The sequence below is a fragment of the Odontomachus brunneus genome, unplaced genomic scaffold (assembly GCF_010583005.1).
Source record: "Odontomachus brunneus isolate Ranch 3 - 2012 unplaced genomic scaffold, Obru_v1 Obru_scaffold_046, whole genome shotgun sequence".
NCBI lineage: Eukaryota > Metazoa > Arthropoda > Insecta > Hymenoptera > Formicidae > Odontomachus > Odontomachus brunneus.
In genome coordinates, this window is record NW_022639496.1 from 1,136,596 (window position 1) to 1,159,654 (window position 23,059).

Sequence of the window (23,059 nt, forward strand, 5' to 3'; positions counted from 1 at the left end):
CAAAAATTTTGTAATTATTACAAAATCGCTTATTTTGCTCAACTATTCAATAAGTTTTATTTACCAAATATATTCTGGAAGCAAATAAATTTTACTTCTGTCAAATAAATAATTTATTTTACAGAACTAAACTAATTAATAAGTATAGCTTTGGCCCGCTATATTTACGTCTACCATTTAGTAATAGTAACCAAATTTTAATAATATTTACTAAATCCTTCTCTCAGTGTGCAAAAGATTTCCGCCAGCTATATCGCGTTCGCACGTCGTCGTACGCCTCCGCTTGTATCTGATTGCTTAGTGAACTTCGGTGAATTGAATTATGATTGCCAAATGAAATTGATAAACTCGGGACTTAATTATTTCACCTACCATCCCTTCAGAAGTCTTGAATTCGCTGAACATTACATACGCTTCGCCCCCAAGTCTGTGCATTCTCAGGGATCGTCCGCGATCGAAGCTTGAACAGTTAAACGCGAGTTTTAGTTGAATTAAACAGAATTTCGGGCTATTACAATGAAATACTCTAGTAGCCAACCAGAACAAGTCTAACACCGATTATAGCTTGGTTACTACTCATCCAGTTGCACTGAAAAAAGGATTTGGTTATCGAAACTAAAATTTGGTTAAAATGCCGCTATTTTGCTTTGTTTAGTAAAAGTAAAATAGTAAAGCAAAATAGCGATAATTAAATTTTTTGATTGTAATTATCAAATATTTAGTTAATTCCATTTTAAGTAAATATTTATTTCGTCAACTAAATCAGTTTTTCAGTATGGAACATCCAAGTACCTACTTATTGTGATTAAAAAGCATGGTTAGATGAACGTGTTATGTTTCAACGACTGTTGGTTGGTTTTAAACAAAATTTCTGATTATTATAATCACATATTTTGGTATTCAATGCTGGTTACGACACAGATAGACAATATATAATAGATCTATCAATTACACTGAGAAAAAGATTGGTTGTCGAAAATTTGGTTAAAATGGAATCAACCAAATATTTAATCACAATCAAAAAGTTTAATTGCCGCTATTCTACCTTATTTTTTCAATAATATATTTACATAGTCACTAAGTAAAGCAAAATAGTAATAATTTTTTGACTGTAATTATCAAACACTTCGTTGATCCTATTTTAACTAAATTTTGGTTTCAACAACCAAAATTTAATGTGATAACCTTAACATGTATATTATATGACAAAAATACAAAAAGATATTTTTTGTATTTGTAATATCCATCTCAATTTTGTCTCAAATTAATATTTATTACTCATATAAATAATAAAATAAGTGTTTAAAAACCTAATTTTTTGTTTGACGCACTGGGAAAAAATACTTGAGGATTTATTTGTGGGAAATAAAGTTTACTTCTGCGAAATTAATTTTAATTTCATGAAATAAATTTTTATCTCACAGGTGAATTTCCAAACATTCTTTTCTCAGTATAAGTACTAAGTTGATGAGTCCTTTGATGCGCGCCACTAAAAATACGACACTGAAACCTTTTACAATCTTTTTAAATCAGAATAAGTGGATAATGTTTTAATTAAAATATGAAGCATGTCCATTCATTATTATATTTTATATATTTTTTTTTGTTTTTTATCAAATAAAACTGTTTAATATTTTAATCCTATATAACTACTTACTACCAACTAAAATCTAATTGCCTATGATAAACTAATGGAAAAGCGAAAAGGTGACTCAAGTAGATGATTGCAGTCGTTTTATTAATTTTTCTTTAATAATCACAAAACTATATCGAAACTGTCAATAGTCATTGATCGTCACATTACAAACTATCGATAAGATGGAGTATTGATTGTTCTCCTCTAGTAGTGACCAGCGATTAGACCCGATCTACAATAGATGGAGTAAGGAGTAGGAGTAAGAAATAAGCAATAAGTAAATAGACCAATCACAATCGATTATTTTTTAAACGTGAGAATGGGATTGGTCAATTTGCTTACTGCTTATTTCTTACTCCTACTCCTACTCTTTACTCCATCTATTGTAGATCGGGCCTAAGAGTAAAGGGACGTCTACACTGAGAGAAAAGACTGGTAACTATAACAAACTGCATTTAGTTACAGAAATTCATTGAATCCTTAGTAACTAACACTAAATATGATAATAATTACCAAATATTTAATAGATCAGGAGTATGACGTAATTGCATTCACAGTAACATCAATTAAATAATTTAGTAATAGTTACTTAATGTTAAATTCATATAATAAAAGATTCAGTAGGTACGAGTTCTATTTTGTTACTAGTATAAGTATGTTTTGTTGCAGCACAACGAAAAATTCATTCACTTGCAGTTATTACATCGTTTCAATATCTATTATTACAGATGAACCTACCAAAAACTTTGTAACTATTACAAAATCGCTTATTTTGCTCAACTATTCAATAAGTTTTATTTACCAAATATATTCTGGAAGCAAATAAATTTTACTTCTGTCAAATAAATAATTTATTTTACAGAACTAAATTAATTAATAAGTATTGCCATAGCTTTGGCCCGCTATATTTACGTCTATAATTTAATAGTAACAAAATTTTGATAATATTTACTAAATTCTTCTCTCAGTGTACATTGGAAGTAAGCAATAAAAAGTAGGAAGTAAGAATAAGAAATTGACCAATCATAGTTGATTATTCTTCTCACATTCGACTGTAGTTGGTCAATTTCTTACTTCCAATGTAGACGGTCCTTAAGACGAAATGAAAATAATTTCGCTTATTCCCTTATTCTAATAAAAGTTTGCCCGTCTACATCACATGGAGTAAGCCTGAATAGTAAGAGCTGGAATAAGGGAGTAAACGAAATAAATTATTTCCATTTCATCTTACTGCTACTCCTACTCCTTACTCTATTGTAGATCGGGCCTTAGTGAAAGTGTACGGAATGACCGGAGGTCATTAAGAAACGCTAATCCGCGTGAATCGGAAGAAAGGCGGTTCCGCGAGCGATGAGAGAAATTCCTCATTCATCCGTGCCGGAGAGCGATTCGTGGAAATCCTATTGGCATCTGCTGTAGCGCATCGAGACAGAAAGAACGGTGCGATATTCCCGCTACAAAAAAAAAAAAGAAAAAAACACTTTTCGTTCCGCGAACAATCGCGCGTATCCGTGTGCAGCCAGTAATCGCGGTATTCCCCGTACGACTGTTCCTCGCGATTAAACAACGATCGCGATAAAATCGTGGAGGAAAAGCGACGACGACTGCCGCCGCCGCCTCTGCTGCTGCACATCGACATTTAGATCGCAACGTTGAGTAATCTTCGCGTGAGGGAAACTCGTTTCGCAATAGTCCTCGGTGAGTTTTCTCACCTTCGGCGGCTTCCTCCGCGTCGCCGCGACGCGGAACACGAAGATAAACGGCGAAGGAGCTCGTGTTTTCGCGTGAAGAACGAGCGATTATCGGGGCGCTTTTGAAAAAATTGTACCGCGTGAAATTATATCTTAGATAATTGTAGATACTCACCTTCGATAATCTCCCTCTTTACGCACATCTGTCTCTCCTCGGCCACGTCGAGATTGGCGCCCTCGAATACCGGTTTGCAGTCGTGCGGCACGATATCCTTCGTTCCGGGAAGAAGAGAGCTTGTATATTGTGTGTGACCTCCGCGTATTATGTCATCGAGGGGATTTACATACCGCGAGCTATTTCACGCCGATCGGATTATGCGGTTGTCGGATATCACTTAGCGCGTGTGCCGAAGTAACAATTTCCCGGAGAGAGAGAGAATTCCAGGGAATTCCAGGATAGATCGCCGTGGAGAAGACCATTTTTCATCGCGATCTTCATCGGCGTTTCTTCCAACGCATTGACTCTCAAGCTGCAAGCAGAGAATCTTTTTTTTCCTATAAACTACACTGCAAAACCAATGTATTAAATTTAACCCATTTCATGCGTCCCAAATCATCCGCTCTCATTTATGTGTAACTTTAACACAAAACAAATGTGTTAAAAAGTAACATGCATAATATGAAAAAATTAACACAAGAATTTAACACTTGAATACCGTTAGGAATCACAGATTGTGTTAAATTGACATATTTAATATGTCAGACATAGATTATGTCAATTTAACATTTTCATTTCATCAAAACTATAGATTAGTACTTCTCTCAAATGTTAAAGTAATGTTTTATTTTAGTTAATTTAATATTATACATATGTCAATTTAACATTTTCATTTCATCAAAACTATAGATTAGTACTTCTCTCAAATGTTAAAGTAATGTTTTATTTTAGTTAATTTAATATTATACATATGTCAATTTAACATTTTCATTTCATCAAAACTATAGATTAGTACTTCTCTCAAATGTTAAAGTAATGTTTTATTTTAGTTAATTTAATATTATACATATGTCAATTTAACATTTTCATTTCATCAAAACTATAGATTAGTACTTCTCTCAAATGTTAAAGTAATGTTTTATTTTAGTTAATTTAATATTATACATATGTCAATTTAACATTTTCATTTCATCAAAACTATAGATTAGTACTTCTCTCAAATGTTAAAGTAATGTTTTATTTTAGTTAATTTAATATTATACATATGTCAATTTAACATTTTCATTTCATCAAAACTATAGATTAGTACTTCTCTCAAATGTTAAAGTAATGTTTTATTTTAGTTAATTTAATATTATACATATGTCAATTTAACACAAACTGTGATTCCTGACGGTAAGTGTTAAATTTTTATATTAATTTTTTACATATTATGCGTGTTACTTTTTACCACATATGTTTTATGTTAAATTTACACATAAGTGAGAGTGGATGATTTGGGACACATGAAATGTTAAATTTAACACATCAGTTTTTACAGTGTATAAATTAAATCCATCCACGGAAGAAGTACCATAATAATCGCGCCCGATATACTTATAATGTGAAAAAAATGTCAAGACAGTACGAGAAATTTAGAAAGCAAAGAATAAAACTGCACGCATAAGTAATTTTGTGCAAACATCTGGAACTCTTTCAGTAGCTTCGAAATGCTTGCAAGGAAAAATTTCTATACAGTATTACATCTTTCACATGCATTGCGTTAATGCTGAACCGAGCAAAAGAGTTGAATTGTGATTGAATCAACCTGACAATGAACGAAACAAACGCATTTTGGTTAAAGTGAACAGAATTTCTGATACTTAAAACTGATTTGGTTTATATAAACCTGAAATTCTGTTTTCTACAACCAAAAATCGATTATATGTAGATATTAATTAAAGAAAATTTGTTATTATAGTTCACAATCATATATGTAACAATATTCTTTAATATCTAAAAATCTATGTGGTCATTTGTAAAATAGTAGAGGACTTTTTGGTTCAGTTTGACTTAATATATAAGTATACAACGACAGACGGCGCCACATATCACGCGTGATTATTCACCAATTTTTTTTAATTAATATCTCGACTATTATTGCGAATATTGCAAAACGGTACAGGACTTTTATGTTCACCTCAACCCGTTCTACATTCCCACCTAATGTGAAAAGAAGAGTCTGGGACACGCTGTATCCTAATTTACTCGGTTTAAATGAAAAGAATTTTGATTTAAGTAAATATACTAATGATATTCAATTAATAAATATTTGTTAGTTTTGAAATATGTTTTCTCAGTGTGCGAATATCGCAAAATAGTGCAGGACTATGATATTCACCTCAATCCGTATTATGCTTCCACGAGAACTTCGAAGGTTGTTCTGGAACACCCTATATGTATTAGCATGTACACACTAAATATTTGCATTTTTAGTATAGGATATTTCTTACTTTTCTGATATTTTTTGTACATATGATAAATTTGTATATATTATCAGGCTATAAAATATGTCTGATCAAACTATTCGCTTATTGCTGACACATATAAGTTTCAGTATGAGTGCATGCAAGTCTTATGAATTATATTAATGATATGCTACATTATTGAACAGAAATATTATGTATATGCGCGACGCTGATGGTCTCGATTTTCCTCGTGACAACGACGACGTATCAGGACGCGTTGTAGACTGTCCATATCGACGTTTTATAACGAAGAAAATTTAATTGTAAATTTATGTAAGAATTTCCTCACCATAACCGAGACGATAATCACAGTCTCGTGTGCCGCCTCTTTTTTCCTCCAAGAGAGAACTCGCCTTTTTTCTCTACATTTTAAATACGATTAATTGCACGTCGAGCGCTATTAGCCGCTTATGGAACGACTGTGTCTTCCTCGCGCTAATGACAAACGATGAAATGTAGTGGTACAGTCTCGTTGGTATTTCCCCCGAGTCTATTCTCCGGGTATGCCCGATAAGCTCGCCTTTTTCTTACACGCGTATCTAACACGACGAGCAGGAAAAAAGAATCCGTGATACAATCAACGGTACGTCTATGTATGTCTCATTATAGCGCTCGTTCACGCAATATCTCGCGTTCCGCGAGACACGATTTATCGCAAAATCAACGGAATGCGAGTTCCTTTTTTTTCTCTCTCTCTCTCTCTCTCTCTCTCTCTCTCTCTCTCTCTCTCTCTCCGTACTCGATGTTAACAGTCGGTGGATGTACAGAGAGCGTCCGTAACACGAGATAACAAATGCCGCGTATCTCCGCGGCGCGGAGAAGTTAGGAGCCGCCAGCAGCGGCGTGGATATCGCCCGGCCGGTCGTTGAGCAAATTGGTCATAAAATCCGTAAACGGCGATGCAGTTTCTCTTGAAAGGCGCCACGACGGGAAGGAATAAAATAACGACGGACGACGAATCTCGTCCGATCGTCTCCCGGCCGTGCTCTGAGGATGACAACCGGCCGTATTTTCGCGGATAATGGGCTTCTTGGCTCTTTCTTCTCTTTTCCCGCTCGACTCCCACTGTTCCCCCCCGCGACCTCGCCTTCTTCTTCGCCATTAAGTTCGCCTCTCTTTCCTCACTCGCCCCCTCGAGACCCCCTCCCCGTTTCTCAAACGTTCCCCGCAGACGACGAAATTATCGGGCGCGGTGCGCGACGCCGTTTACTTCCGCGTGCGTCGGTGTTGGCGCCGTAAATTCTCATCGCAGCTCGGAGAGCGGCGCGCCGCTCGAACGCACTCGCGCGCTTCTGAAAATTAATTCCGCTCGTGTGTCACGTTCGGCACGACGGAAAATCCGTAGAAATCGCCGTTTCATCCGCGCCGGATATGAAGGAGTGTCTCTCGCGCGCTCCTTTCACATCCATCTTGCGATATCGCCGCGATTGGCCGCGCGCCCCCTCCCCCGCCCCCGCGGGGTATTCATTCCGATCCATTAATTGCGACGCGCGAATCTCCCGTCTCCTTTATGGATGACTTGGCTCGTCGCAAGGACGAAACGCAATTTCAGAGCCGCGCTCTCCGCAGAGTGCTCCGCCTCGTTCGATTTTTCTCGACGCTCGTGCCGGAGAACCGCGGGGATACCCTTCTCGTTATCTCGTAAAATTCTGGTCCAGCTGCGGAAAACACGCGTTGATATCAGCGCGCCGCTTCCGCGCGGCAGTTGCTCGCCAACATGTGCGTGCTCGAGCGTTGTTTTAACCCTTTGATCCAGCAACGTGTCCCACCTATCTTTCCTTCAAATTTGCCTTATTACTTTAACCGGAACACATGTCATCAGATTGATCACTTTAATTAGAATTATGGATCGTTTATTCCTCATCCAATGATCTGATTAACCTTTTGAGCCACAACTTAACGTCCCACCTATCTTTGCTTTATTTCTAGTAATTTTAACTAGCTTATTAGCAAACATAGTCGATTATATTATTACTATACACGCTCATAAACATTAGGAACGGGAAATAAGTAAATCATAATTTAAATGTTTAATTATGTTAGATTATTATAAACAAATAAATGTAAAAAAAAGACACTTTTCAGACAAAAATAATTCCTTATTATTAGGAATTGATACATCGGAACATTAACAGTTTATTCAAAACTAACAATATTTCACACATTTCTTTCAAAATTTTCTGTAACAATTTTTACAATAAACTGTTGAAATGTTAATATATATTAATAATAATATATATATATTAATAATATATATATGTTACAAGTTTCTTATCAAAAACGTAAATATCTCTTTCATATCGAAGAAATGTCGTTGTTATTTCCAGGTAACGCTAAAAGCGAGATTGCGAGTGTTGAAAACTTATGTTTACTATATTGTATTCAATTGTAATGTTTCAATAGTTTATTGTAAAAATTGTTACATAAAATTTTGAAAGAAATGTGTGAAATATTGTTAGTTTTGAATAAACTTTTGATATCGATTCCTAATAATTAGGAATTATTTTTGTCTTAAGTGTCTTTTTTTACTTTTATTTGCTTATAATAATCTAACATAAATAAACATTCATATTATGATTTACTTATTTTCCGTTCCTAATGTTCTACTTATGTTAGAGGATTGCCTCTACGTTTTTCGACATTTTTGGAATTCGCTATCGATTCCATCATCCTCTTAAGGGATTTATTGATCACACGGGAAAAAAATTTCAGCTCGTCTAACTGAATGGATACCAGACCAAAAACTCGTGCTGAAAAATAATATCTCGGTTACCGTAGTCGAAAATGTTCGTTTAAATATTCAGTTGCGTTAAAACTCGGTTGAAATAACTAAAGGCAATTGACTAAGTAAAAAACTTCCTATAGGATCCTTCTGTTCCTACAACCGAGTTCTTTGTTTGTAACAGGTAACCGAATATTTGTACCAGAATATTCAGTTACACTAACACAATTGTGTGTTTTTTCGTGCAAATATGTATTTTCAGAGCGCCTAAGGGAGCTACTCATAAATTCACTACTTTTATCGAATAAAATTACGTTTTCACGCATTCATATCGTTTTATTACGTTTTTATATTTTATTATCTAAATAATAAATATTAATTTGAAACTAATTTCATGATATTACCTTGCCAATCAGTATTGATTTCACTCAATGCAATGCTGCTTAAAGCATAAAATGGCAATTGTCTGGTCTAGAATCGACTATTGCACAAAAACGGTGTAGTGAAAACTGCACTTTCTTTTATTGCCGCGTTCCTGTATATGTAACATTTATAACGGTAAGTTATTTATTTGTATAGTATCACTTTTTATGTTTTATATTAAAATAATAGTCGTCTATATTGTTTCTACCATAACGTTATATGTGTAAAATTCAATATTAAATTTCTCATGAACGGTGCAGACAAATCACATAAAATTTTAACTACGAATGTGTTTTACTGTGATAAATTTTTGTATAAGTTTAAGCACTTTTTTATTTTGGCGATAGGGAATAAACTTTTTAATCGATCATTCCCTTGATGCTTCTGCATGTCGTGTCTGTTCTTATCCAAATATTGACAATAAACAATAAATACAACATAACGAAAACTTCTTTAGAAACATCGTTGGCAGAAACGGCTTTTTATGTCGAACTTATACATTTGGATACTGCATGCAAAACATCATACACTGAGAAAAAAGTGATAGAGTTAACAAGACTTTGCTTGAATGAACAAAATTCGTTCAAGCAAATTACGTTTTTACGCATTTATATCGTTTTATTATCTAAATAATAAATGTTATTTTGAAACTAATTTCATGATATTACATACACTGAGAAAAAAAAATGATTGAGTTAACAAGATTTTGCTTGAATGAACAAAATTCGTTGAAGCAAATGTTTAGTCGTTGAACGAATTATATCGTTGCTGGGACGAGTTATCAATTGATTCAATGATTGCGATTTGGTAACTATGTCAACGTAATTTATTGTTGCAGTAACACGCAATTTGTTCAATAGATGCAATTTCTTTGAAGGCAGTTAACCGCTGATTTTGGCGATTTAACCGCTTTTTTCTCAATGCGCGCTCCCGTGCATCTTCGATTAGTCATAAATCGATCATAAACAGACGCAACGCTTGTCGTGACAGCCAATCAGAAGCGTCAATAGTACTATTGATTAGCTGTCGCGACAAACATTGCATCAGCTTGCGATCGATTTGTAACTAATGTAGAATAACCTTAAAACGAACAATACGTCGATATATGGTCATTGCATTAGCATCTCGCAATAGCCCGCATAGAAAATTTCTTGGGATCTAATTGATATCCAGTCCAATTTCTCAAAATAATACCCGCGTGGAAATTTCCCGAATATTCCCCAGTATAGTATACAAAAAAAAAGAATGGTTGTGTTAACCATTCAGAAAGAAAAATATGGCATAGCTTTTATTTCTAGCTTCAGCAATCAATTCTTCATTACATTGATCTGTGCGGCATCATCCATTAGTACTGCGATTCGTTCCCTGAAAAAATACATTTTTGAAGCAACGAATCGATAGGTCAACGCAACCAAGACTTTATTCTTGAAGCTAGAGAGAAAGACTATGCCATATTTTATTCTCTGGTTGACACCACCATTTTTTTTTCCGTGTAGATTCCGATCAGATTGCCCAAAATTCTATATCATATTGCGAAATCAATTGAGAATCCTATTCTTATCCCAATTATAGAAAATTTCTGAGATCTAATTGCGTTCAATTACGATTTCACCAATAATTGAAGTTGCGCTTCTAAACGGGAAACGCAACGAGAGAAAGGAAGTAATATCAAGTCCAGGAAATGTTCTGTGCTTAGATCTTGGCAATTGAAAAACATCTAGACTAAGCATAAATATTCGATATAGTTTCAAACAGAAATCAAGCCGACAAAATAACAAGAAGTCGAAGAAACTCGTATAAGAAGCTTGTAAACTCAGCTTCTCTCAGCAATGAAGCCAAAGGTGTGCGAGAAATTCAAATGAAAAATAAATAAGCAACTTACAGCAGCAAGCAAACAGAAAAGAATAGAGAACCCTTATTTGGAATAAGGATGGGATTCCCAACTGGTATTGAGACAACCAATTTTTGAACAAAGAATGTGGCCAAAATCTGCCCAATCTTTTTTGAAATTTTGATTGCATTTTGTACGTAAATTAAAATTTTTGACGCGTAAATTAAATATATAAATACCAAGGTGGGCAGAGCTACCGTTCCAGAGAAAATGGCCCATCCAAAATTCCATCCTCACTAAATTTAAATGCTACTGATTTAAACAAAAAGAAAAATAGAAAGAACAAGCACGATTGTCAGTCAATCTGACCCTCCAGTCCCCTTAAGTTTAAGATGGACTTATAATTTTTATCCGGAAAAAAATTGGGCGGCATGTCTATGGACATTTGGTCGTGCTCTTTGAGCATTCTAATCGGAAACCAAGGTAAACGTCCCAGTGGTCGAACATATCCCAATGATTGACATATTGGTTTTATATTTTTCTTTGTTAAAATGCTTTTCAATATACAAAACAATATAATAAACGAAAAACAATATAATAAATGAAAAACAATATAATAAACGAAAAGAAATATTTAGTTACTTTGTGATTTTGTTTCATTTATTGATAAGCATTTTAACAAACACAAGTATATTATTAGTAATTCAATTATCGGTACACGTTCAATCACTAGGACGTTTACCTTAGGCAGTATCTGGAAAAATTTTGGGAAAATTCTATATGGGAAGGAAGAGGTCGATCGACGACACGTTATTCGATTGACCGCCGCAATATCGCCCATTTATATATTCGTAATCAACGCCTTCACTTTAAATCCAAGATGGATCCATAATTTGTGTCCGGAAAAAATTGGACGGCATGTCTATAAGCGCTTGACCGCACTCGTTGGGCGTTCCAATCGAAAATTGTGCAGTATCTGGGAAAATCTTGAAAAAATTCTATATGGGAAGAGGGAGGTCAATCAACGACACGTTATTCGATTGCACGCCGCAATATCGGACACGAGTTGCAGCGCGAGCTATAAAATCTGCCCTCCACTCGAACGGTTCATAAAGTATGCGCGATCGCGCGGCGTTTTATTTTTAAATCGTGGACGGCGCTTAATTAAATCCACGTACTTTGCATAAACGAACGAACGAACGAACGAACGAATCGTTTATTCGCTTGGAGAGCAACGTCGCCGGTACGATTCCGAAGATCTCGCGCCGCGTCGCCGATCTCTCTACCTCTGCGGTTCGCCGCAATTTATAATCTTGGAAACCTGAATGCGCACCGCACGTCCGCGCCGTAAGAGACTGAAATAAAAGTAGCCTCGCTTCTTCGGGGGAAGGGGGGGGGGGAAGGAGGAAGGGATGAAGAATAAACACCTCGTGACCTATTTTCAAATTTATAAATATCTTGTCGCACGATTTTCCTTGAAAAGTAACTTATAATTAAACTATATAATTATACACCGTACAAATCTCTCTTTTTCTCTCAGCACGCTAATAAAAAAAATAACCTTTCACTTGCGAGTCAGAAGGATTGTTGCCCGAGAGGCTCGCCTCGGAGCAATCGCCGCGGCGAATGTCAGGTCGTTAGAATGGGGCAGTTGGGTGAAAAAGCGCAACGCGACGCCTCTTGGCCCAGGTCCGGATGGGGCCCTTTGGGAAAGAAAGGGGGACGGTAGGGGGCTCCCCCTTCCGTGCGAGAGGTGGCCCTACTTGTATTTGGGGCGCTATTTAAATGGAGGCTTATGGGGCAGGTCTGCGTCCTCGCCTTGTTATCTGGAGCAGCAGCGCCTGTGTCTGCAGGGAGGCTGTGTCGTATTGATCTGTCGGGCCGCCTGGCACTGCGCGCTCGAGAAAGAGAGGAGAGGAGAGTGGAGTGCTGGAGAGAGGGGCGGCGAGGGGCGGTGGGAGCATCCGTGAGGCAAGAGGCGCGCGCGCGGGTGGTTTATTATAACCCGCACAATAAAGTTCAATAAGAATCGCCTGCAGTGGAGTAGGTCGGAGCGTAATGGCCGTGGATGGAAGTCCGTTCTCGATAAATAAGATATTGGATAAGCGTTATTACGCGTGGAAAACGCCGTCCGAAGATTCCGCGAGGCGTTCCGCTCGTAATTCGCGCGAAGAATCCCGTGCCGCCGCCGATGGTTGGCGCGATTCTTCTCTCTCCCCCGATCGCCAGCTAACTCGCTCGCTCGTAGATAATTCTCGGGCGGGTCGCGAGAGTCCTTTTCAATTTCTAGATACGCCGATAAGGCGAGGATGTCATTCGGACCGAGCGTTTATTTCCTCCTGCTTACCCGGCAGGTCGATAAAAAGTTTCCTCAACGCCGAGCAGGAGTACGGGAGGAGAGTTTGGTTTTGGACGAGCCGATTTTTGCTGGAATACGAACTCCTCGGAAAAATTCCGCGATTAAAATTATCAGAATTCCGTTTAATCCGAAGTTTTTTTATTTATTTAGACTGAATTCTCTACGGTAAAAAAGCTTGTTTGGATTATCCCAACTTCTGGTGGAATCAGGCATTCCGAATAAAGTTACTACACTGAGAAAACAAAGTACTTAAAAATTTATTTGCAAAATAAAAGTTTACTTCACGGAAATAAACCTTATATTCCAAAAGTATAAATATAAATCTTCAAGTAAATTAATAATGATAAAATAATAATAATAATAAATTCAAAATAAATAAATTTTCAAATACTTTATCTCAGTGCAGAATTCTACTTGAGTTAATGAGAAATCTCGAGAGAATTTGGACTAAATAATGATAGCTTCAACTGCAATTTCTGGATCGTTCATATTTCACCAGGAATTGATTGTTTCAGCCAAGCCTTTTTCGTGTGATAACTTCAATTGGAAATCGTTCATGTTCCATCAGAAATTGATTCATGCAACTGAACTTTTTCTCCTGTGTAGCGTTCGTCGTTGCGATCCCCGTGGCGAAAATTACGCGGACAGATCGGCGACAGAGAAAGTCACCTGCCACTTCCATGTCGGACGTGGAAAACGAGATCAGACGAGCGTGTCACGCGAGCGGCCGGGCACGTGTCCACGTGGCTGCGGTAACGTCAATGTTTGCACACGCGTGAGGATTCAGCCCGTGCTCGCCTCTAGGGGTTCCTCGAGCGCGAGGGAGGATTCCTGTCGCGCGCGACCTTTTGCCGCGCGCGAGGCACTCGTGAAGAGGAGATGTCGCGACGATGAAACGAAGTAACGACCGTCTCGGAATTACGCGGGCTCTCATAAAAGAGAAGTGTCTGCGGGAACGTCGACAGCCCTCTTGCTGACGCGCGAGCTACGCTGTGTTTTTCTATTTTTTCCTTTTTCCAGAAACCGACACCGCGTTGCGCAAACTCGCGGGATTCAAACGGGAAAAATCTCCATGCGCCGATGACAGCCGCGATTCCGATCAAAATCGCCCGCTGAAAGGTGTTATATAAACGACGATAAATATTCATTTTCTATTGTCCATCAACGCCAATAACTGCAACCGACAATTGCATCCCGCATAGTCGTTTTTGCATAAAGTTCGCAGCACTTTTTCGGACAAGTTTATATGACACAATGATATTTATACTTCTGCCCATAAATCACTTTTGTACACGTGGCATTTAGAAGTTTGACAGCTCTCTCAAATCTCTCAGTGTTCATACTCGCGTACAGAGGTTCGCAGTTTCGTTAAATTCGCGTGTTCGTAAATCTGCCCAAAAAGAGTCACGCAAACTTTATGCAAACGGTTACATGCAACCATATTCATGTCATTCATGTCGCATCCGTAGACATAGTAAGAATATAGACTGAGCATGAGACGCGAAACTTGAAGATCAGTTAGAAAGAGATAGAAAATAGGTGCATATCTTTCTCTCTCACTCTTTTCTAGTTAGAGAGAAAAAGCTACGGCATCTGCCTTCTGTCCTTTTCTAGCTGATGCCTGGACTGAGTTTACTGCCAAGTAAAGAGAGGGTACACTCGGTCTATTATTACTATGTCTATGGTCTCATCGTTCCTTGTATCGAGAGTTACACGATTTTCAGCTTCACACATATCATCCATAAAAAGGATCGAAAAGCATATAAGTAACTCTAGTTATAAGAGCAAAGTGTCAACGGTCACATCTCGTTGAAAGTACCAGTTCTCGTCTGATCACTGAAGTTAAGCAACGATGGGCATGGTTAGTACTTGGATGGGGTGACTGCTTGGGAACACCGTGTACTGTTGGCATATATATTTTTTTTTATATAATAATAATGCATTTAGATACACTTTCATAATTATCACAACGTGGGACAATCAATGATGAAAACTCTAGAATTTTTTTATTATATTTATGAAGTAAAAATGTTGTATTGAATGAATCATTAAATTTACATACAATAATGTAAATTCGTTGTTATACTATATTGATGTAGCCACAAATTTACTAAAAGTTACATTCAGGTTTTTATATTACACTTTGCATGTTATATTGTTTTGAGCAAATTTTGACCATTCTTTTCGTATTCTTATTTTATCATTCTATGTGACAAATATAAAAACTACTTATAAAGAGATGCGACCTTTAGGAATCGACTAGTAAAGTTGCTACCAAATTTATATACTGTCTTCCCAGAAACTCTCAATAATTTTTTAAAATTATATTTATGAGACAAATATACTATATGGAAGTAATCATCAAATATTTATTCGTATAATGTACATATTTTCTCGTTATATTGATATATAGAAGAAAATCTGAATTAAGAAAAATCAGTGAAAACAAGTTGTTTAAATAAAAATAAATGTTTTCATTGATTTTTTTACTTAGTAAAATTAATTTCTTTATACACTGAGAGAAAAATTATATTAAAATCAACAAATATTTCCTTGATGGGTGCCATTCACATATTTATTTAAATCTATATTCTCTTTATTTAAATCAAATATTGTTTACCTTTTAATAAACAATATTTAAATAAACAATATTTAAATAAACAATATTTGGTTTAAATAAAGAGAATGTAGATTTAAGTAAATATGTTAATGGCACCCATCAAAATATATTTAATTGCTCTTATTGGTCCTTTATATCTCAAGATCAATCTGGATTCCAAACTTTTTTCTGAATAAAGTAGGCTACTAACATACACTGAGAGAAAAATTATATTAAAATCAACAAATATTTCCTTGATAGGTGCCATTCACATATTTACTTAAATTTACATTCTCTTTATTTAAACTAAGTATTGTTTACTTAAATCAATAATTAATCAATATTTGATTTAAATAAAGAGAATATAGATTTAAGTAAATATGTTAATGGCACCCATCAAGGAAATATTTGTTGATTTAATATTTTTCTCTCAGAGTATAAGCACTTGGCCGCACCTGTTTACCTGACCAATAATATGACGTAGTATGCACACAGAGAAAACTATTTGGTCGAGTCAAATAAACACTTCTTTGGAATAGTCCAAACGAATTTTTTGATTGATCGAACAAAATTTTATTTGACGCAACAAAAATATTTATTTGCGGCTTAATTCCAGAGAAATATTTCCGTTGTGTCAACCAAAAAATTAGTTTGGACTGAAGAAACATTTATTTGATTCAAATCGTGTTCTTTGTGCAGGTTGCGTCGAATCAAAGCTTCGAATTTAATGACATGATCGTTACATCGATGAAAGATCCACCTGATGTATCGAACCTCATATCAAGGTTCAACATACCGAAATTCTTCCGATCGTTCCAGATCGACGCGTCTCCCATCCACGACGGGCTTTCGAGAGCGTCGCTCGGGGTAGACAAGCGTGCGCACGTGACTCGGCCGATTTGTTGTATAACCGGTGACGGGTTGCGCAACGCGATTCTGCACGGTTCTCTCTCTCTCTCTCTCTCTCTCTCTCTCTCTCTCTCTCTCTCTCTCTCTTTATTTATCTCTATCTCGGTCGCGTTCATTGTCAGAGTGGAGTAATCGTCGCGCCAGAGCGAGAACGTGCCTGACGGGTAATTCGCAAACAGGTTCCGTCGAATTGATTACCGCGTGCACTTTCCAGAACGCCTCTCGGTGACTTCGGGTTTCCTCGGGCTCGTCGCAAGCTCGCTTAAAGCCCATCGACAGGCTTTTATCCGATCCGAAGGATACAATGTCGCCGTGGCGACGCCCCGGGACGACGGGTGGGGCGTCGTCTTGACCCAATTTGCACGGCCGGCGTAATTAAATCAGCTCTCTGGTGTTTCTTCGGGGATCGATTAAGCGGGGTATATATACGTGAGCCGAGCGCGCGCCGTATATACTGACGGTTTTAATCCTCCACCCTGCGGCCTGAATTCCGAATTGGCAGATACTTCGCGCCGCGACAGTCGACTCGGGCATTCGGACGCGCTATTAACTCGGAAAACTATTGGCAAAATGAATTGACAATTCACAAGTCTTTCGTCGCTCGCGACGATTCGCGTGCAAACTCTGCACGGAGAGAAAAGTGTTTGCTACTCGCGTGATTGGAATTGTGTAGTGAAATAATTATAACTCGGAAAATTATCTTGATGATTGATTGTCATTAGCTGGTTAACTATTAACTCGGTCAATTATTTTTATGGCGAACGTTATTCCGTGGCGTTAATGATAATCTTATACACACAGAGAAAAGACTGGTAACTATAACAAACTGTATTTAGTTACAGAAATTCATTGAATCCTTAGTAACTAATACTAAATATGATAATAATTACCAAATATTTAATAGATCGGGAGTATGACGTAATTGCATTCACAGTAACATCAATTAAATAATTTAGTAATAGTTATTTAATGTTAAATATTTAATATGAAATATATTACAGTTATGAACAGATATTTGATTGTTACGAAATCGTTATATCCCATATAATAAAAAATTCAGTAGGTACGAGTTCTATTTTGTTACCAGTATAAGTATGTTTTGTTGCAGCACAACGAAAAATTCATTCATTTGCAGCTATTACATCGTTTCGATATCTATTATTACAAATAGTTGGTTGAACCTACCAAAAATTTTGTAACTATTACAAAATCGCTTATTTTGCTCAACTATTCAATAAGTTTTATTTACCAAATATATTCTGGAAGCAATTAAATTTTACTTCTGTCAAATAAATAATTTATTTTACAGAACTAAATTAATTAATAAGTATTGCCATAGCTTTGGCCCGCTATATTTACGTCTATCACTTAGTAATAGTAACCAAATTTTGATAATATTTACTAAATTCTTCTCTCAGTGCAGTTAAAAAGAACAAAGTCTTTGAATGGTCCACAATCATGATGCACGAATATTTGTTACGCCTGGACAATTCGATATTTCGATTTTCCTACATGCAAAAAAAGAACTAGCTTCCAGCTAAAAAATAGCTGTGGCAGATAAGATGTGTCACTGAAATAGAGACAGCTAATGTCAATACTACCGAAGCTAAATTATTCTTTGTTAAATTTAGGCGCTACAGCGAGAAATATTAGCTGCTAGAAATAAATGACTGTAACAAATGATTGTAGCTGTACGGCAAACTTCTTTAATATATGCATACGATAAGAAATTTAGGAATAACTGCCATTTTCTTAGCTACTTGAAATAATGTGCATTTTTAACGTCACCTAATATATTTGTATTTCATAGCGAATGGATCTTAGCTGTCATAGCCAATTCTTAACAGCTAAACGATTAGCCTTTTGACTAAGTTTGAATCAGCTACCGCGATTTAGCTGATATTACTAAATTATTTTTTTGCGTGTAGATGGAACTGCATTAACGGAGTATACAAGACGTTAAAAATAGCGATGTCGTCATTTAAGAGCGACAAACATCGTTAAACATTTATCGTTGGTAACGTACTATTGGTTTATCGTTGTTATTGGGACGTTTATCGTTACGATTGGTGGACAGATGTCGTTAGAGTATCGAACCGACAATTGTCGATGGATATGTACACTGAGAAAAATTTCTGGTAATAATTATCCAGCCTGTGTTATAATTACTACATTTAGTAAAATAATATCAACTAAAGAAGTGAATATTACTATATGAAAGTTAATATTACTAACAATTTTGTAATCATTACCAAACATTGGTAACATTTACCATTATGGTTACTATTTGATATGGTAAAACGCGTTTGGTATTACCAAACTTTTTTTTTCAGTGTATGTACAGAATAGCAGGCCTGTAGGTCGATCCTTTTTTAACGACAGTATGTCGTTATCGTTATGTTGTCGTTGCAGGTATAATATGTGGTAGAAAAACTGCGCAACTATACACCATGCTGGCGACATAAAAGGTTTGTTCGCATTGCCTACACTTTTGACACTTTTACACCTAACACCCGCTGCATCTCTCTTTAAGAAGAAGAATTCTCATTGGATTTCGCTCATTCGCGTCTGGTGTGCAACGGGCATTAGGTGCAAAAGTGTCAAAAGCGCTAGCAACACGACAGACCTAAAGGTTACACGACATTTTCCCGAAAACTAGATGGAAAAAATGTTGGTACCAACAAAAACCCGTAGGCAATACAATTTTCTGCGGATTAGTCACATTGTTGAAGTAGTAAGTCCATGAATTTTGCGGAGTCGTTTTGACATATGCATATGTTATGTCAAGTAACAAATATAACATATATAAAACGTGAATGCATTGTGACATTCAATTAAAAGGAGAATAAATAAAAATTACACAAATAAGTGAAAAGTGCATAGAGATGAACAAAGTGAAAAAGTGGTTTATATATTTATATGTAAGAGGATAAATTATATCAAACGTAATTAAAGCATAATTATTAACTTTTCAATTTTTGACATGCCTTAATAAACATAATTTATGATTGAAACATCGTTGTTCGCATTGGAATCATAGTTACGTTTAATTACGTTTGATATAATAATTTTTATCCTCTTATATATAAATATATAAACCACTTTTTCACTTTTTTCATCTCTATGCACTTTGTTTTCACGTATTTATGTAATTTATTTATTCTCCTTTGAATTAAATGTCACAATGCACTTATGTTATATAATATTTGTTATTTGACACATACACACGCATATGTGAAAACGACTCCACAAAATTTATGGACTTACTACTTCAACAATGTCACTAATCCGCAGAAATTAAAATTATGTTGCCTTGTAGTTTTTGTTGATACTAACATTTTGTTGATACTAACATTTTCCCACCTAGTTTTCGGGAAAATGTCGTGTAATCAACCTAAAGTTAGAGAATCAGTCTGTTGATCTAAGCTGGCGTGTACTTCATGTTAGTATGTTTACACTGTGAGTTTCACCGGGTGTACACTCGAGAGCGAAATGGTTTAAGCACGGTTTTTTTTTCCAATGAAGTTGCAGCACTCCGAATTGCGCGCATTTGCTGACGGATTGGCGCAGTTATCTTTTTACCAATTACTGCGCCAATCCGTCAGCAAATACTCGCAATCATAACAACTCAGAGTGCTGCAACTTCATTGGAAAAAAAAGTGTTCAAACTGTTGTGCTCTCGAATGTACACGCGACTTTATTAATGCTCAAACATTTACTAGGGGGTCAATCTTTTTCTCTACGAACTCCTGAATCTTTTTCTTTATGAACTCCTGAAAAGTGAAAAATCTAACGTTGAAAATATATATTCACTTTTCACGAATTTACATTGAAAAGATTAATAATCGTCTTTAAATGCCCAAAATTATTCAGTTCTCATAAGTTTTCATTCTTTTATACTAGAGAAAAACATTATATGTTTGATAAGTAAGATCAGATGAAAAGATTCATGATTGATATCTTGATCTAAAAGCTAGTTGTATTCTTCAAGAATGCTCAACTGGCTGTTGAGTATCTGAAGAATCGGGATTCGAAAGCAGTTGATATTTTCACAATGTGAGGTTTATTTCGTGTGAGATAAGGTTTTGTCTGTTCATGCATCACGATTAATCAACAGGAAAGCGATGAAACAGTGAGAGTTATTTAGAAAATTAGGATGTTGGTATATGAATAATAGATCAATCTTCCAAGAACCGTTATAAAAATAAGAAGAGTAAGGGAAATATGTCGAAGTGTAAATATATCGTTCTGCTGCGTAATTACGCATGACACATAAGTGGATAGAAGACTACTACGCGAACTAAACTTTAAATAGTCAAATAGAAATCACGGCTGCTTATCAGTAAGCAAATTAATAGCAAATTGCGCGCAGATTGGCAGCAAATTTGATCAGAATCCCATCAAATCATAGTCATTTGTGTCTGGACTCAGCTCGTGTTTTGGCGTTAGAATCTGCTAACAAACAATGCGAGTAAATTGATTCTATCACGCAGACTCGACTCGGTTTCTACCGCCAACCGATTGCCTATTATTAGCAGGCTCTGTCACATAATTTCTGGTGGAAGTTTAGCAACATAATCAGATATAACAAATCCTGTGTTGAATGCGCTACCTTTCTGCCATCAAAAATTTATAGCAGACTCTATTCAACAAGAACTGTTGCGCATCGTTTTGGCTATCCGGATCGATTTTTTGGATATTCTATAGTCACGATGAATGCATATGCAGAAGAGAACAATCAGCTAATAAAAAATATCTAGTAATTCTAGATGTAATAAATGTTCAGGCATTAAGGGACTGGAGGATCAGATTGCCTGAAAATTGTGCTTGTTTTTTCACGATTTTTTATGACAAACTGAATGAATATGAGAAAATGTTATTTTGACGTGTATTTATACAACATATAAAGAGAAGAAAAATATAATTTTGATGATCAAATACTCAATATAAATGTATGGTACATGCAGTTAAAATATATTTCGTTTTTCTTTTCAAGATCCACATTTTGCAGTAATATCTTGACTCTTGGTGGTTTAATTAAGCTGAATTTTAGGTAGAAAATTTCCGTAAGCTTGTCGTTATCGGGTGAACTACTATAATAGAAATTGAGTAAAAGTTAACAAAATTGCAAATATCTTAATGGAATATTATTAAAATTTTCAGTTCTTTTATAGTAAAAAAATTAATATTTAAAAATTAATTATTTTCACGAGTTTGTCAGTGGTTCACCCAATAATGACAAGCTTACAGAAATTGTCTACCTAAAATTCAGCTTAATTGAACCACCGAGAGTCAAGGTATTACTGCAAAATGATGATCTTGAAAACAAAAACGAAATATATTTTAACTGCATGTACCATACACTTATATTAAGTATTCATTCATCAAAATTACATATTTTTCTCTTTATATATTGTATAAATTAATGTGACCAGACGTCCTGATTTTTCACCCCTTGTCCCGAATTCTTTCGAATGTTATTCGGGACACCGATTTGCCATTACTTTCAATGATTATCAAATAATTTTCGGATCTTTTAACCCCCCTCCCCCCCGCTTCACATTAAAGTGTCCCAAATTCAGGGCCGGGAAATCTGGCCACCTTAATAAATACACGTCAAAATAACACTTTCATTCAGTTTGTCATAAAAAACTGTGAAAAAACAAGCACGATTTTCAGGCAATCTGACCCTCCAGTCCCCTTAATGAAGCCGTGTGTACGATCAGTGCTCTTCACGCGACCTCCTCACGCAACATCGCGGCGGGACAAGGGGAAAGAGACGAGGAAAGACCGCATCAGGAATCGCACACCTTGTTCGCGCTATCACTCGGCGCGTTACGTTTCGCGTCGCCGCCGTCTTCTTCTCGCACGAGTACATTGATCGGCGCGATCGAAAGCGGGGCGCGCGCGCTGCTCAGCACGCGATGACTCGGCGAAGCTCGTAATGCGAGCGAGCGGCGGGCATAATTAGCCGGCTAACTTCTTTGTCTCCGGGATCGTTCGTTACGGCGCCGCGTCGTCGGCGTGTTGCCGTCGACAAGGACGTGCGCGGCACGTCCCGCGCGCACGTGGAGAATATCGAGAATCAGCCGCGGTATCCCGCGCTCCATTGACTTCATTCGCCGAAGGACGTTTTATCTCCGGCCCACATACCGCTCTACCCTTCTGCTACGCGACCTCCATTCAGTCCGGCGTAAATACAAAGGGCGCCGGCACCCACCCAGCCACGATCGCGTGAGAAAAAGAGAGGGAGGAAGAGGGGGAGAGAGAGAGAGAGAAGGATTGAGAAAAAATCCCTTTGACACTTTGACACGTGTGCCGCGAGTCGATCTCGACGACTCACCGACTCGTAGGTAATTAATGATCGGAGTCAGCATCACGCCG

The 23,059-nt window shown here is 36.6% G+C and overlaps 1 protein-coding gene and 1 pseudogene across 3 annotated transcripts in view; both read left to right on the forward strand.

Annotated features, from left to right (window-relative positions):
- LOC116844759 (protein Tob1) overlaps nucleotides 1-23,059 on the forward strand; it is a 243,518-nt gene that overhangs the window by 204,903 nt on the left and 15,556 nt on the right. The gene's annotated exons all lie outside the window — the stretch shown is intronic.
- On the forward strand, nucleotides 14,959-15,078 carry LOC116844796 (annotated as a pseudogene).